Below are 16,212 nucleotides of genomic sequence, written 5' to 3' on the forward strand. Positions count from 1 at the left end.
AGGTGAAATTCCATTCTGTATGGCAAATTTACTTATTTATTAAATTCACTTGTTTAGAATGACTTAGAACTCAATGGCCTGGAATGATTTCTTCCCAGAAATTAAGTCCTATTTGATGTGAAATTTTATGTTTTGCTTCAGAAGGACCAATTTTTCTTCTGCAGACAATGGTTTTCCAGTGCTGAGAAAAGGCTCCGTAGGTTGTAAACAAAACAAATGCAACAGTGAATTATGTAAAGTCCAGAGAATTCTCACGACCTTGGTTTTATTAACTTGGAACTGGAGTTTCTAAACATGTCAGTGTTTAATCTATTCATGTTGTCTGATTTAGCGGAGCTAACTCCTGGTGGCTTTTCCCCTTTCAGTGATTTTTCACTGATACTTCCTGCCCTTTGCATTTTTTTTTTTCCTAGGCCACAGTTAGGTCAGAGGTATAATTCACTCTCGACCTTTGTCCAAACAGTAGTCTACAACTTCCTAAGTGGGTTGGGAACTTGAATCCAGGCAAATATACCTCCCTTCCATCATGCTTGTGGACCTATGCTTAGGACTCATCAGAGAAAGCATGCTTCAGCTATGGCCAGATATCCCCATTTAGTGTACATTCAACCCTCAATTGCAATTAATCTACTTATTTATTCCCTTTTGTTGCCCTTGTTTTTAATTGTTGTGGTCAATATTGATGTCGCTGGTGTTGGATAGGACAGAGAGAAATGGAGAGAGGAGGGGAAGACAGAGAGGGGGAGATAAAGATAGACACCTGCAGACCTGCTTCACTGCTTGTGAAGCGACTCCCCTGCAGGTGGGGAGCCAGGGGCTTGAACCAGGATCCTTATGTTGGTCCTTGTGCTTTTCGCCACCTGTGTTTAACCCGCTGCACTACCACCTGACTCTCCTTTTTTTTTTTTCTTGCCATTAAGCTTATCTCTGGGGTTTGGTGCCTGTACAACCCTACTGCTCCTAGAAGCTGCTTTCTTCTTTTTATATAGAAGATGAGAGACAGAGAAAGAGAGAAAGAAATAAAGGGAGATACTGCAGCACTGCTCCATTGCTTCTGAAGCTTCCTGGCTGCAGGTGTTCCCAGGTGGTGTTTGGGATTTGAACCTGGATCCTAGCACATGCTAATATGCAAGCTCCACTGAGTGAGCTACCTCCTGGCCACCATCTGCAGTAACTCTTTGCGGCTTAGTGTTGTTACAGGATACCTGTGGAGAGTATGGTGAGCGAAGCTGAAGCTTGTTTGTCCTCTCCCGTCTTGTCTATGGTAGAGCCCTCCCCACTGTGGAGGTCTGCACGCAGGGGTCCCCTGATAGCAGGAGAGCCTGGGGGGATAGTGGGGGTCTCAGAGCTCAGATGCTCATCCATGACTTGCCATGGACAGCCTGCAAGGATTTAATTAAGGAAGGGTTCAGGGACACACTGAGGCTGGTATCAAGGACAGGTATTTTACTTAAAGAGAAGGCAGGTCTCTATGTCCTGGAAATAGCCTTATCAAACTGATAACAGCATCCATAATTTTTGTGGGGGTTAGGGGGCAATTTAGGATTTGGAAGCCAACATGCTTTTTTTTTCTTCTCTCCTTTACCAGAGCACTACTCAGCTCTGCCTTAGTAGCTGCTGGGGATTGAACCTGGGACTTCAGAGCCTCAGGTATGAACAAGTCTTTCGCATAACCATTATGCTACCTCCCCCATCACACACTTTGTATCTCAAATGATCAACAAGCTTATCCTGTGGAGGTTGGTGCTCTCAAGGGTTTAGAAGCTGGGAGGGGAAGAGCTGTGACCTCCTCCCACCCACAGCATGAAACTCCAGGTGGGTCTGTCTGTCTGTCTCTTCTTAATTGTCTAAATTGATAATTAATTTCTTAGTTTTTCAGCATTTCATTTCCTTGTTAAAGAGAGAGAGAGAGAGAGTGTGTGTGTGTGTGTGTATCAAAAATAGGGTTCCCTCTCTTTAAGGGAAGGAAATTTTGAAAGTAGAGAAATGGCCAAAGTTGATTTTTTTTTTTTTTTGCCTCCAGGGCTATTGCTGGGGCTCGTGCCTGCAACACCAAATCCACTGCTCCTGGAGGCCATTTTCCCATTTTTGTTGCCCTTGTTGTTGTTATTAGATAGGACAGAGAGAAAGACAGAGGGGGAAGAGAAAGATAGACACCTTCAGACCTGCTTTACCAATTGTGAAGCGACCCCCCTGCAGGTGGGAAGCCAGAGGCTTGAACCGGGATCTTTAATGCCATTCCTAGTACTTCCCACCATGTATGCTTAACCCGCTGCACTACCACGCGGCCCCTCAAAGTTGATTTTAATGGTAAATATGTGAACCAATTATGTTGATTTTCTCTTAACTCCTCCACCATAGGCAGATTATTTGCACAACGGCCTCTGTTGTAACCGTCTATGTGCTCACTTTCCTAACTCTTATCTTTCAATATAGCTTCCTCAATATAGTATTTGGAAACTTTAAGTTGGCGGTCAGATGGGCAGTGGTGCCACGTATGAGGGTCTGGGCTCAAGTCCCAGATCAGCAGGGGGGGAGGGAAAAGCTTCATAAGTAGTGAAACAGTACTGTAGGTGTCTCTCTTTCCACCTCTTTATCTCCCTTTCCCTCTATAAGTTTCTTTGTCTCTACCAAAAAAAAAAGGGGGGGGGACGAGACAGAATCAGAGAATCAACTTTGAGGAACTACTACTGACAGAGTGAGGCAAGGGTCACGAGCTATCGAAGGAGAAGCCAAGCAGTAGCAAACCCCGATGAGCACACGTGCACGGACCAGCCCCAACGTGCAGGGGGGAAGCTTTTCGAGCAGTGAAACAGTGTTATAGGTGTCTCTCTCCATCTCAGTTTCTCTTCCCCTTTCAACTTCTCTCTGTCAAAGGACACCAAGGAAGAGTGTGAGAGGCTGGCAATCTGGAAGGGACTGAGTTTTGGCTCACCTGGCAGAACACACATGTTACCATGAACTAGAAGGGAATCAGGAGAGTCCCATGTAAGGACTGAAATTAAGAACATGCTGCACTGAGAAGTGAGGCCGTTTGTCTCAGGCTACGGGATTTATTTGTTATTAAGTTTTCTTCTTTTTTTTAGATTGCCACCAGGGTTATCACTGGGGCTCAGTGCTGACACTATGAATCCACCGCTGTGGGTGGCCATTTTTTCTTTCTTCTCCCTAATTTTTATTAGACAGAACAGAGGGAAATTGAGAGAGGATGAGGAGATAGAGAGAGGGAAAGGCAGACACCTGCTTTCACTGCTTATGAAGCAGACCCCCTGCAGGTGGAGAGAGCAGGGGTTCAAACCTGGGTTCTCCTGCTTGGAAATATGTGTGCTTAATCGTGCACAACTGCTTAGCTCCCATAAGTTTTCCTTTTAATGGTACTTTATTATTTTTTTTAGAAGCTGGGAGGCGAAGAGCTGTGACCTCCTCCCACCCACAGCGTGAAACCCCAGGTGGGTCTGTCTGTCTGTCTCTTAAGTTGTCTAAATTGATAATTAATTTCTTAGGTTTTCAGCATTTCATTTCCTTGTTAAAGTGTGTGTGTGTGTGTGTGTGTGTGTGTGTGTGTGTGTGTAAGAATGAGAGACGACTGAAACCTGCTCCACCACTGTGAAGCTTCCCCCCACAGGTGAGAACTGGGGCTTGAACATGGGTCCTATGGCAGGGTTAAGTAACCATGCGCATTACTGGCTGCAACACCATCTAGCCACTTTGTTTTTAAATAAATTATTTTGGGACCTTGGAGCCTCAAGCATGAGATTCTTTTGCATGACCGCCATTCAGTCTCCTTAGTCCAAGGACTATGGGTTTAAGGAAAGGCAGGAAGTTATGTAACAACTTCAACAGTGATTGTTGACAACCTTGGGAGGAACATTTACTGAAGTGATGATTAGAAAGTCAACTAGAGGGCAGTGGAAAGTGACAAGAGACAAGGAAGTGAGACAGTGAACCCAACTCTCAAACTACCCATGTGTGAAGGAGAAAGAGACACTAAAGGAGAGAGTTCTAAAGTCAAGAAAGTTTGTTTTCATTTTATTTATTTTTTCAGTAAACCTTTTAGTTTTTTTCATGTCTATTTTATTTAATAGCACAGAGAGAAATTGAGAGGGGGGAAGGAAATAGAGAAGGAGAGAAAAAAAGAGACACATGCAGTTCTAAGTCACTGCTCATGAAGCTTCTCGCTACAGGTAGAGACTGGGGACTTGAACCTGGGTCCTTCTTGTGCATTGTAATGTGTACCTTTAGCCAAGTGCCCCACTGCCCAGCACCAAGGAGGTTAGTTTTTAAGATATCCAAGTAAAAACACAGTGAGGGTTGAGAATGGATGGCTAAAACTACCCTGAAGTGGAAGTGATATTCGGAATGTTGTGGACAATACAAGAGAAGATGGGGACCAAGACAGTGCTTGCTCTGCCATGGGCTCGTCCCAGATTACAGCCTGGATCACACTGCACTTAGGGAGGCTGTGCTGCTGTGGTGTTTTTCTCTCTGTGTGTCTTTTCTCCCCACCCCCCCTTCTTTTTTTTTTTTTTTTTTTTTTTACCAGAGCACTGCTCAGCTCTGGTGGTTCAGAGGATTGAACCTGGGACCTTGGAGCCTCAGGCATGAGCTGCATAACCCATGCTATCTACCTCTGACCTTTTTCCCCCATTTTGCTTCCCCTGTTGCTGTTATTACTGTTATTGTTGCCATTGCTGTTGTTGCTGGACAGGTCAAGAGAGGAGAGAAAAACAGAGGAGGAGAGAAAGACAGACACCTGCAGACCTGCTTCACCGCCCGTGAAGCGACACCCCGTCCCATGCAGATGGGGAGCTGGGGGCTTGAACTGGGATCCTAACACTTGTCCCTGCACTTTGCACCATGTGCTCTTAACCCACTGCACTGCTACCTGGCCCCTGTCTGTGTGTCTTTCTATGTGAAGAAGTGGCAGCAAACCTTAGTGATAAGAGAGAGGGAGGGAGGGAGAGAGAGAAAGAGGGAGGAAGAAAGAAATAGAGATGGGACGGAACACAAGAACCTCTCAGGATAAATAAGTAAAACCAAGATATATTAAGGGAATGTAAAGGAGGGAAAGTGTTCGTATTTCCTTTGCCATTGCTAACAGTACAATAATAAAAGTGACAAAGGATTTTAATGTGTTTCAAGAGTGGAAAGACTTTATTCAATACATAATTCCGGGACAATGGCTAACTAATACTAAAAATACTGGCTAACTATGGCTAACACTACTAAAAATAAGGCTGGCCATGCTTCATACTCCAAAATAAATACCACAGAAGTTTATGGAAAAAATATATACACAAACCAACCTATAAAATAAAGTAAAAGAAAAACAATGATTGGATATTTATCTGATTCCTCAAAGTCAAAGTCCTTGTAAACAAAGAAATGATTAACAGAAGAAAATGAGTCCTCTCACAATATAATTAAGAAATAGGAATAAACTTAAGAAAAGCATAAACTTTAAGATATGGAAACAGCACAGAGGTTTACACAATGGACTCATACAGAGGCATGAAAGTCCCTGGCACTATCATAACCTGAATAAAAGGGCAAGGAGAAAAGTGTAACATTTATACATTCCACACTGTAAAATATCGTTGAAAGAAATCAATGAAGTCATCCCCACACCTATGGACATCTAATCTTTGATAAGGGGGCCCAAAGGATTAAATGGAAGAAGAAGGCTCTCTTCAATAAATGGTGCTGGGAAAACTGGGTTGTAACATGCAGAAGAATGAAATTGAACCACTTTATCTCACCAGAAACAAAAATCAACTCCAAATGGATCAAAGACCTGGATGTCAGAACAGAAACAATCAAATACTTAGAGGAAAACATTGGTAAAACACTTTCCCACATACACCTCAAGGACATCTTTGATAAATCAAACCCAATTGCAAGGAAGACTAAAGCAGAAACAAACCAATGGGACTACATCAAATTGAAAAGCTTCTGCACATCCAAAGAAACTATTAAACAACCAAAGAGACCCCTCACAGAATGGGAGAAGATCTTCACATGCCATACATCAGACAAGAAACTAATTGCCAAAATATATAAAGAGCTCAGCGAACTTAGCACCAAAAAAGCAAATGACCCCATCCAAAAATGGGCAGAGGATATGAACAAAACATTCACCTCAGAGGAGATCCAAAAGGCTAACAAACATATGAAAAACTGCTCTAGGTCACTGATTGTCAGAGAAATGCAAATTAAGACAACACTAAGATACCACCTCACTCCTGTAAGAATGGCATACATCAAAAAGGACAGCAGCAACAAATGCTGGAGAGGTTGTGGGGACAGAGGAACCCTTTTACATTGCTGGTGGGAATGTAAATTGGTACAGCCTCTGTGGAGAGCAGTCTGGAAAACTCTCAGAAGGCTAGATATGGACCTTCCATATGATCCAGTAATTCCTCTCCTGGAGTTATACCTCAAGGACTCCATAACACCCAACCAAAAAGAGGTGTGTACTCCTATGAACATAGCAGCACAATTCATAATACCTAAAACCTGGAAGCAACCCAGGTGCCCAACAACAGATGAGTGGCTGAGAAAGCTGTGCAGCTATCAAGAACAATGAACCCACATTCTCTGACCCATCTTGGACAGAGCTAGAAGGAATTATGTTAAGTGAGCTAAGTCAGAAAGATAAAGATGAGTATGGGATGATCCCACTCATCAACAGAAGTTGAAGAAGAAGATCTGAAAGGGAAACTAAAAGCAGGACCTGACCAAATTGTAAGTAGGGCACCAAAGTAAAAGCCCTGTGGTGAGGGGTAGACATGCAGCTTCCTGGGCCAGTGGGGGGTGGGAGTGGGTGGGAGGGATGGGTTACAGTCTTTTGGTGGTGGGAATGGTGTTTATGTACACTCCTAGTTAAATGTAGTCATATAAATCACTAGTTAATTAATGTGAGAGGGGGAAAATTAATTGTATGTCTCAAAGTTTTTTAAAACACAGACTGAATCTTTTTAATATATAGGCTGTGTATTTGATAGGCGGACTCTCTCAAAAGCCTAGACCAAGCAGATCAGAAGCAACCAACATAGCACAGCTATATACAAGATACTGGGTACTGTACAGCAAACCATAACAAAAGGACTTTTCAAAGTTAACCCAATTACCAAATAATGTGATTAACTAACGATTGTCTTTTTGAACCCTAAGACAGCAGGAACCTCACAACTCCACTATAGAGCCTCTACTTCCCCCAGTCCTGGAATCCTTGGATAGGGCCCACTTTCCCGTATGCCTCTCCCAATCCATATCAAATAATATTGCATCTGCCGATCACAACCTAATCAACGCAACAATGGCCACCTCAACATGCTTCACTTCAGACTGTGTCCAGAGACTTCAAGTGTGGATGACAACCCTTCAGCTTCATTACTCAGGTGAGACCTTTCCTTTCATAGTATACTCTAATTCCATCTCAGGTGGTTCACTTTCTAACAAAGTCCCAAAACCTAGATATACACCAGTTTCTGTGAGAGAGAGCTTATGTTCACACGTATCCATAAACTACTGCAAAATATATACCTGAAAGCAGAAGTACACTACAGTTTGCAGTGAGTACCCCCCCTAACACTTCCTCTCCACTATTCCAAGCTTTGGGTCCATGATTGCTCAACAATTTGTTTGGCTTTGTATGTTAACTCTCTTCAGTCACCAGGTTCCAGATGTCATCAGGATGCCGGCCAGGCTTCCCTGGACTGAAGACCCCACCAATGTGTCCTGGAGCTCAGCTTCCCCAGAGACACACCCTACTAGGGAAAGAGAGAGGCAGACTGGGAGTATGGATCAACCAGTCAACGCCCATGTTCAGTGGGGAAGCAATTACAGAAGCCAGACCTTCCACCTTCTACAACCCACAATGACCCTGGGTCCATGCTCCCAGAGGGATAGAGAATGGGAAAGCTATCAGGGGAGGGGGTGGGATATGGAGATTGGGTGGTGGGAATTGTGTGGAGTTGTACCCCTCCTACCCTATGGTTTTGTTAATTTATCCTTTCTTAAATAATAAAAAAAAAGAAATCAATGAAGTCCTGAATAAAAACAGAGCCTATGTTCTCAGAATGGAGAATGTAATATTAAGTTAGTGATATACCCCAAATTCATCTAAAGAACTGACACAACACAAATAAAAATTCCAGCTGTCTTTTTTGTTCTTTGGAAGTCCATAGAATTATTCTAAAATTCACATTGGAATGTGAGGAGACCAGAAGAGCTAAAACTATATTGAGAAAGAACAGTTTTCAAAACTGACACTTCCAGTTTCAATTTTAAAAAATTTTTTTTCTATTCTCCACCCCCCCCCCGCCACATGCCACCCCCTTGGCACCACACTGTGGGCTTCTAGTTCCAAATTTTGTAACACTGATGTAAACAAGACAGTACAGGCAAATAAATAAATAAATAAATATACTACAAAAATCAAGGCTGGCCATGCTTCATACCCCAAAATAAATACCACATACATTTAAGGAAAAAAAATATATACAAACCAACTTAAAAAAAGTGAAAGACCTGCCATATGACCCAGTATTTTCTCTCCTAGGGCTATATCCTAAGGACTCCATAACACCCAATCAAAAAGATATGTGTGCATCTATGTTCATAGCAGCACAATTCATAATAGCTAAAATCTGGTAGCAAATCAGGTGTCTAATAACAGATGAGTGGCTGATAAAGCTGTGGTATATTTACACAATGGAATACTACGCAGCTATTAAGAACAATGAACCCACCTTCTCTAACCCTGGAGGGAGCCAGAAGGAATTATGTTAAGTGAGATAAATCAGAAAGACGTGAGTATGGGATGATCCCATTGATAAACAGAAGTTGAGAAAGAAGAACAGAAAGGGAGGGGGCTGGGTGGTGGCGCACCTGGTTGAGCACATGTTACAATGCACAAGGACCTGGGTTTGGTCCCCCAGTCCCTACCTACAGGGGGAAAGCTTTGCAAGTGGTGAAGTAGGGCTGCAGGTATCTCTCTGTCTCTCTCCCTCTCTATCTCCCCCTGCCCTCTCAATTTCTGTCTCTATCCAATAAAGATAGTAAAAAAAAAAAAAAAAATTAAAAAAAAAGAACAGAAAGGGAAACTCAAAGCAGGATTTGCTGAGTTTGGAGTAGGGCACCAAAGTAAAAATCTCTGGGTGGAATGCGAGGGTAGATGTTCAGCTTCACTGGAGAGTGGGGGACTTGGGGGAATGGGACACAGACTTTTAGTGGTTGGAATGGTGTTAATATACACTCCTATTAACTTACAGTTTCACAAATTATTCAGTTTATAAGAGAGGGGAAAAATGGATCGAATGTCTCAAACTTTCTGTTGCATAGACCATAGCTCTGAGTATATATGTTCCTTCAATCTAAGCACTTAAGACTTCAAAGTAGCAATCAGATTGAATTCTAACAGTAGGCTCAAATTGTTAATACATTCCCAACAATGACTTGCTCTTTGAAATATTAAATCTTTTTTTTTTTTTTATTAAAACAGGGGAGAGCGCGAACGCAGTCCCCCACTACCACAAATTATGCAGTCGAGTTTCCCACATTTGGGGAAATCGCAGGGGTCAGCACATCCGGAGTGCAATGGATAAGCCTCGCCCTGGGAAAACCACCTTCGTGATCATGGTATCTCCCCTGCCAGATCTTCTAAAAGCTTAGACCAGGAAGAACAAAAGCAACTGGTGGTATTCCTTTATAAGATACAGCTATAAGTAAAGAGCATAAAAGGACATAAATTATGGCGAGGTTTTATATGCTACAGAAAATCCTAACAATGAGATTTTCAAAGTTAACCCAATTGCCAAATGATTTGGTTATAGTTATAACTATCTACTGCTTTCTTAAACCCTAAGACAGCAGAAATTCTCCTCTTTCTCTATAAAGCCCATATTTCTCCCAGTCCTGAAACTTCTAGGGTGAGGCTCACTTTACTGAATGCTTCTCCCAATTCATACCAACTGATACTGCATCTGCTGATCCCAAACTAATCAACGCAACCAGTACCACCTCGGCATTTTCACTTCGGACTGCATCCAGAGATGTCAGGTGTGGAATGTGAACCCACCATCTTCCTCACTCTGTTGAGAACTTTCCTAGCTCATAGGACTCCTTAAATTCATTTCAGGTGGTACACTTCTTAACAAACCTCAGAACCTAGATATAGACCAGGGTCTATGAGGTGGGACATAAGTACATATATCCAGGAGTTGGGGAAAAACATACCTTAAAGCAAAAGTACACAGCAGTTTGCAGTGTGCCAATAAATGTAGCAAGCAAACAGAAAGCCCTAAAAAGCATAGGTCACGTGGTCCGGGAGGTGGCGCCACCGCTTTGGACTCTAAAGCATGAGGTCCCGAGTTTGATCCCCAGCAGCACATGTGCCAGAGTGATGGATGTCTGGTTCTTTCTCTTCTATCTTTCTCATAAATAAATAAAATCTTAAAAAAAAAAAAAGCATAGGTTACCTGCATGTTAGACATCAGGTGCAGGCAAAAAACTAGTTGGGTCATGGGCCCCTTGGAATATACCCAAACTAAACCTAATAGCTTTTTCTAAAATGGAGACCCCAAATCTCCATCTGCAATATTCTTGCCTTTAAGTTCATGATTAGTCAACAATTTGCTCTGCTTTCTATCTTAACTCTTTTTCAGACACCAGATTCCAGATGCTAACATGATGCCAACCAGACTTTCCAGGGCAGACGAGCCCACCAAAGTGTCCTGGAGCTCCACCTCCCCAGAACCCTGCCCCACTAGGGAAAGAGAGACAGGCTGGGATATGGATTGACCTGTCAATGCCCATGTTCAGTGGGGAAGCAATTACAGAAGCCAGACCTTCCACCTTCTGCACCCCATAATGACCCTGGGTCCATACTCCCAGAAGGGTAAAGAATAGGAAAGCTATCAGGGGAGGAATAGGATATGGAGTTCCGGTGGTGGGAATTGTGTGGAATTGTACCCCTCTTATCCTATGGTCTTGTCAGTGTTTCCATTTTATAAACTTAAAAAAAGTAAAAGAAATAAATCCTGTAATTTGTGAACAGTTATTTTAAGCAAGGGTAATAAGCAAGGGTAATAAGCTAATTTAATAGAAGAATGAATCCTTCAATAAATGTTGTTGCCACAACTGGATGCTCGTGTGTAGAAGAATGAAGCTGGAACCTATCTCACTTCACATACTAGAAGTTAAATCAAAACAGATCACAGACCTAAGTGTGTGAACCAGGCCTATAAAACTTTAAAAAGACAGAGAAGGACCTAGTGGGGGCTGAACTGTTATATGGAAACCTGAGAAATTAATACATGTACAAACGACTGTATTTTACTGTAGACTGTAAATGATTAGTCCCCAATAAAGAAATTAAAAAAAAAACTATAAGAAGGAAACATGGGGTTAAATGTTCATGACCTTGAGTAGGCAGTGATTTTTCATATTACAGAAAAAATACAAGTGAAAAAAGGAAAAAGAAAAACTTAATTACAATATAACGATTTTATACTTCAGAGGATATTGTCAAAAAAGCAAGACTACTATCAGGATGAAAGAAAATATCTAGAGATTATATATCATGTAATAGAAACTTGTATCCAGGGGGCCAGGTGGTGGCATACCTGTTTAAGTGCACATAGCAGTTACCTCAAGGACCTTCACAAAGATACGGGTTCAAGCCCCCTGGCTACCCACCTACAGGGGGTAGTGAAGCAGGTCTGCAGGTGTCTCTCTTCTTTCTCCCTCTCTATTTTCCCCTCTGTTCTCAGTAGCTCTCTGTCTTATCCAATAAAATGGAAAAAAAAAATGATTGCCAGGAGTAGTGAACTAATATTGCTGGCGCCGAGCCCCAGTGATATTACCCTATAGGCAATAAATAAACTTAAAAATTTTTTTTTATTATTATAGTTATTATTGATCTCGTCACTGTTAGACAGGACAGAGAGAAATGGAGAGAGGAGGGGAAGACAGAGAGGGGGAGAGAAAGATAGACACCTGCAGACCTGCTTCACCACTTGTAAAGCGACTCCCCTGCAGGTGGGGAGCTGGGGGCTTCAACTGGGATCCTTATGCCGGTCCTTGTTCTTTGTGCCATGTGCGCTTAACCCGCTGCGTTACCGCCCAACTCCCTATAAACTTTTTTTTTTTTTTAAAAAGAAACTTGTATCCATAAAAATATAGAAAATCCACTACTTATAAATCTTTTGAAACCAAATTAAAATAGAGAATTTGAAGAGGCATTTTCCATTGATGATTAAATGGCTAGTAAAGCAGTTCAAATGACCAACAGTGCTCAGTTTGAAAGAGTGAATTTATAGTGGTCTCAATTTGGAAGTTTTAAGATGCCACTGAGATAATGAAATGCGAAACAACAGTTTTTCTTGGCATGAAATTGAGTTAGAGGGGGATATCACTAATATAGTGACTTCCTATAAATCATCTGGAAAATATCTAAAATAAACAGGAAATTTTATGAAGCTCAGTTCTCGAAGGGATTACAAGTGACAGATAGATATAACTAATAGCTGGGGCTCACTAGTACTCAAGAAATGCAACATAAGATGGTTGGATAACATTTTCTTACTTATCAGAGTAGTGTAATTTAAAAAGAATAACTCTAGTTAAAGGCAGGAAGAATACAGACTTGGGAGCTTAGGGTGGAACAATCTTTCTATACAGTTACATGTATTTTGGAATAGAGCCTAAAGAAATTATCCTAAATTTGGACACAACATGAAATCTGAAATGAGGCTCAGAAAAATATTAGAAATAGAAAAAAGAAAAACAGTTGATTCTCAGCATTGAAGAATAATTACATGATGGCATATCATGTAATTTTTTCAACACTGCATTGCAACTTTAAATTGTGACTCTGTAGAATATATATGACGTGAGAAATTATACATACATATTCATGCAATTATATGAAAATTAGAGGTCATACATTTAAAAATACGTATTATGCTACCAGTTCCATATAAGAAATTCACCATGGGAGTTGAGTGGTGGTGCAGTGTGTTAAGCGCACATGGCGACGAAGTGCAAGGATTGGGGAAGGATCCCGGTTCAAGCCCCCGGCTCCCCACCTGCAGGGGGGTCACTTCATAGGCAGTGAAGCAGGTCTGCAGGTGTCTCTCTTTCTCTCCCCCTCTCTGTCTTCCCCTCCTCTCTCAATTTATCTCTGTCCTATCCAACAATAATGACAGCAATAACAACAACAATAATAACAACGATAAACAACAAGAGCAACAAAAGGGAAAAAAAAAAAAGAAATTAACCAGCCACCAGGTTCCAGATGCTAACATGATGCCAACCGGATTTCCCTGGGCACATGACCCCACCAAGGTGTCCTGGAGCCCTACCTCCCCAGAGCCCCAACCCACTAGGGAAAGAGAGAGACAGGCTGGGGGTATGGATCAAACTGCCAATGGCCATGTTCAGCAGGGAAGCAGTTACAGAAGCCAGACCTTCCACTTCTATACCCCATAATGACCCTGGGTCCATACTCCCAGAGGGATAAAGAATAGGAAAGCTATCAGGGGCAAGGATGGGATATGGAGTTCTAGTGGTGGTAATTGTGTGGAGTGGTACCCCTATTCTTCTATGGTTTTTGTCAGTGATTCCTTTTTATAAATAAAAATTATATGATACCAAAAGAACAAACAAAAGTAAAATAGTGGGACCACATCAAAGTAAAAAGCTTTTTCACAGCAAAAGGAACAACAAAAGGAAACCTACAGCAAGGGAAAAGTATATATGTAAGCTACATATCAGAGAAGGAGTTAATATCCAAAATATATATAGTACTCACATAATTCAGTAAGAAACAAATAATCCAATTATAAAATAGGCCAAGAACTTGAATAGACATTTCCCCAAAGCATATACACAAATGACCAACACATTTTTGATCACTAGGTAGATGCAGATCAGTACCACAATGAGATATCACCTCACATCTATTTGAATGGTCACTACCAGAATGTAAGAAACAAGTGGCATTCTCACAGGAATGAAGTGGTATCTCATTACTGTCTTTATTTGAATTCCTCTCACAATAATGACATGGAATATTTTTTTCATATATCTGTTGGCCTTTTGGATCTAATTTCTTTCCTTTTTTTAAATTTATTAAAAGTAAACACTGACAAAACTATAGGATAAGAGGGGTACCACTCCACATAATTCCCACCATCAGAACTCCGCATCTCATCCCCTCCTCCCCAATAGCTTTCCTATTCTTTATCCCTCTGGGAGTATGGAGCCAGGGTCATTATGGGATGCAAAAGGTGGAAGGTTTGGCTTCTGTAATTGCTTCCCCACTGAACATGGGCATTGACAGGTCATGGATCTCATTTCTTGGGTGAATATTCTGTCCATATCCTCTCCCAATTTTTGGATGGATTGTTTGTTTCTCTGTTGCTGAGTTTAGTGAGCTCTTTATATATTCTGGTTATTAGCCTTTTGTCTGATGTAGGGTATGTAAAGCTCTCCCAGCAATTACAGAAGCTAGACCTCTGACCTTCTGCACACAATAGAGATCTTTGGTCTTTACTTCCAGAGGGATAAAGAATGGGGAAACTTCCAGAAGACGGGATGGGATATGGTATACTAATGGTGGGAGTTGTGTGAACTGTGTCCCTCTTATCCCACTTCTCCCTTTTATCTTATCTTGTCTATCAGTATTAAACCACTAATTAAAAAGAGAGAGAGAGAGAGAGGCTGAAAAATAAGAAAATGCAAAACAGAACTTGGGACTGGGTCTAGCATACTGCACCAAAGTAAAAGACTCTGGGGTTGGGGAGAGGGTTCAGGTCATGGAACACGATGGCAGATGAGCTAGATGTGGGGGTTAGAGTGATATATGGAAAACTGAGAAATGTTACACATGTACAAACTACTGTATTTTACTGTTGACTGTAAAGCATTAATTCCTGAATAAAGAAAAAAAAAAATCTCCCATTCTGTAAGGAATCTCTGTTTGGGTGGTGGCTTCTTTTGCAGTGCAGAAACTTTTCAAATTGACGTAATCCCATTGGACTGTTTTTGTTTTTGTTTTCCTTGCCATTGGTCTTGATTCAGAAAGGATAGTAACAATAAATATTGGAGAGGTTCTAGGGATAAAGGAACCCTCCTGCACTGTTGGTGGGAATGCTAGTTGGTCTAACACTTGTGGAAAGTAGTCTGGAGAACTCTCAGGCAGCTAGAAATGAACCTACCCCATAACCCAAAAATTCCTCTCGTGGGATAGATACTCAGGAATCAAACACACTCATCCAAAGAGATCTATGTACACTTATATGCGTAGCAGCACGATATGTAACAGCCCAACCTAGGTGTCCAACAACAGAAGACTGGCAAAGAAAGTTGTGTAATATATACACAATGGATCACACAGTTATAAAGAATAATGAAGTCACCTTCTTCACCTCATCATGGATGAAATTTGAAGGAATTATATTAAGTGACATAAACCAGAAAGAGAAGGCTGAATGTGGACGACTGTACCCATGGGCAGAAGTTGAGAAATAAGAACATAAAGGGGGACACAAAGTAGAATTTGGATTGGGTCTGGTATATTGTACCAAAGCAAAGAACTTTGGGCAAGAGGGGAGGGGCTTTCAAGTCCTGGTTATGATGGGGGAGAATGACCTAGGCTGGAGGTGAGAGTGTTTTTGTAGGAAGTTGAGAAGTTGGCACCCATGTGCCAACCATCACACTTACTGTAAACCATTAATCCCCCCAATAAAGGAAAAAAAGAAAAATAAAAAAAAATACAAGTGTTAGGATGAGTAGAGAGTGTTAGTGAGGATGTTAGTAGACAAAAGGGAAGACTTGTGGGCTATTGGCAGGAATATAAATTGACGCAGCCATTATGGAAAGCAGCATGGGGGTATTTCTGGTATTTCGCTGAAGGAAATGAAATCACCATCTTAAAGAGCTGTCCATGGCCCCATGATGCTGCAGCACCATTCAAAGCAGACAAGACTTGAAAACAACCTACATGTCCAGTGATAAGAGGAATGGATAAAGAAAATGTGGTGTGTATGTACGCACAGCCACTCACATGATTATTATTCAGCTGTTAAAAAAGAAGGGAATCTTAACGTGTGACTACATGGATGGATCCTGAGGGCATTACATTTAGTGAAGTCAATGCAGGGATAGCATAATAGTTATGCAAACAGACTCTCATGCCTGAGATTC

The 16,212-nt window shown here is 41.5% G+C and overlaps 1 protein-coding gene and 1 non-coding gene across 7 annotated transcripts in view; both read right to left on the minus strand.

Moving 5' to 3' along the window:
* PIP5K1B (phosphatidylinositol-4-phosphate 5-kinase type 1 beta) overlaps window positions 1-16,212 on the minus strand; it is a 361,155-nt gene that overhangs the window by 84,491 nt on the left and 260,452 nt on the right. The window lies entirely within an intron of this gene.
* On the minus strand, window positions 9,503-9,666 carry LOC132540977 (U1 spliceosomal RNA). The gene has a single exon (XR_009552183.1). It is a non-coding gene; the product is annotated as a U1 spliceosomal RNA (small nuclear RNA).

The sequence above is a fragment of the Erinaceus europaeus genome, chromosome 10 (genome assembly GCF_950295315.1).
Source record: "Erinaceus europaeus chromosome 10, mEriEur2.1, whole genome shotgun sequence".
In the NCBI taxonomy this organism is placed as follows: Eukaryota; Metazoa; Chordata; class Mammalia; order Eulipotyphla; family Erinaceidae; genus Erinaceus; species Erinaceus europaeus.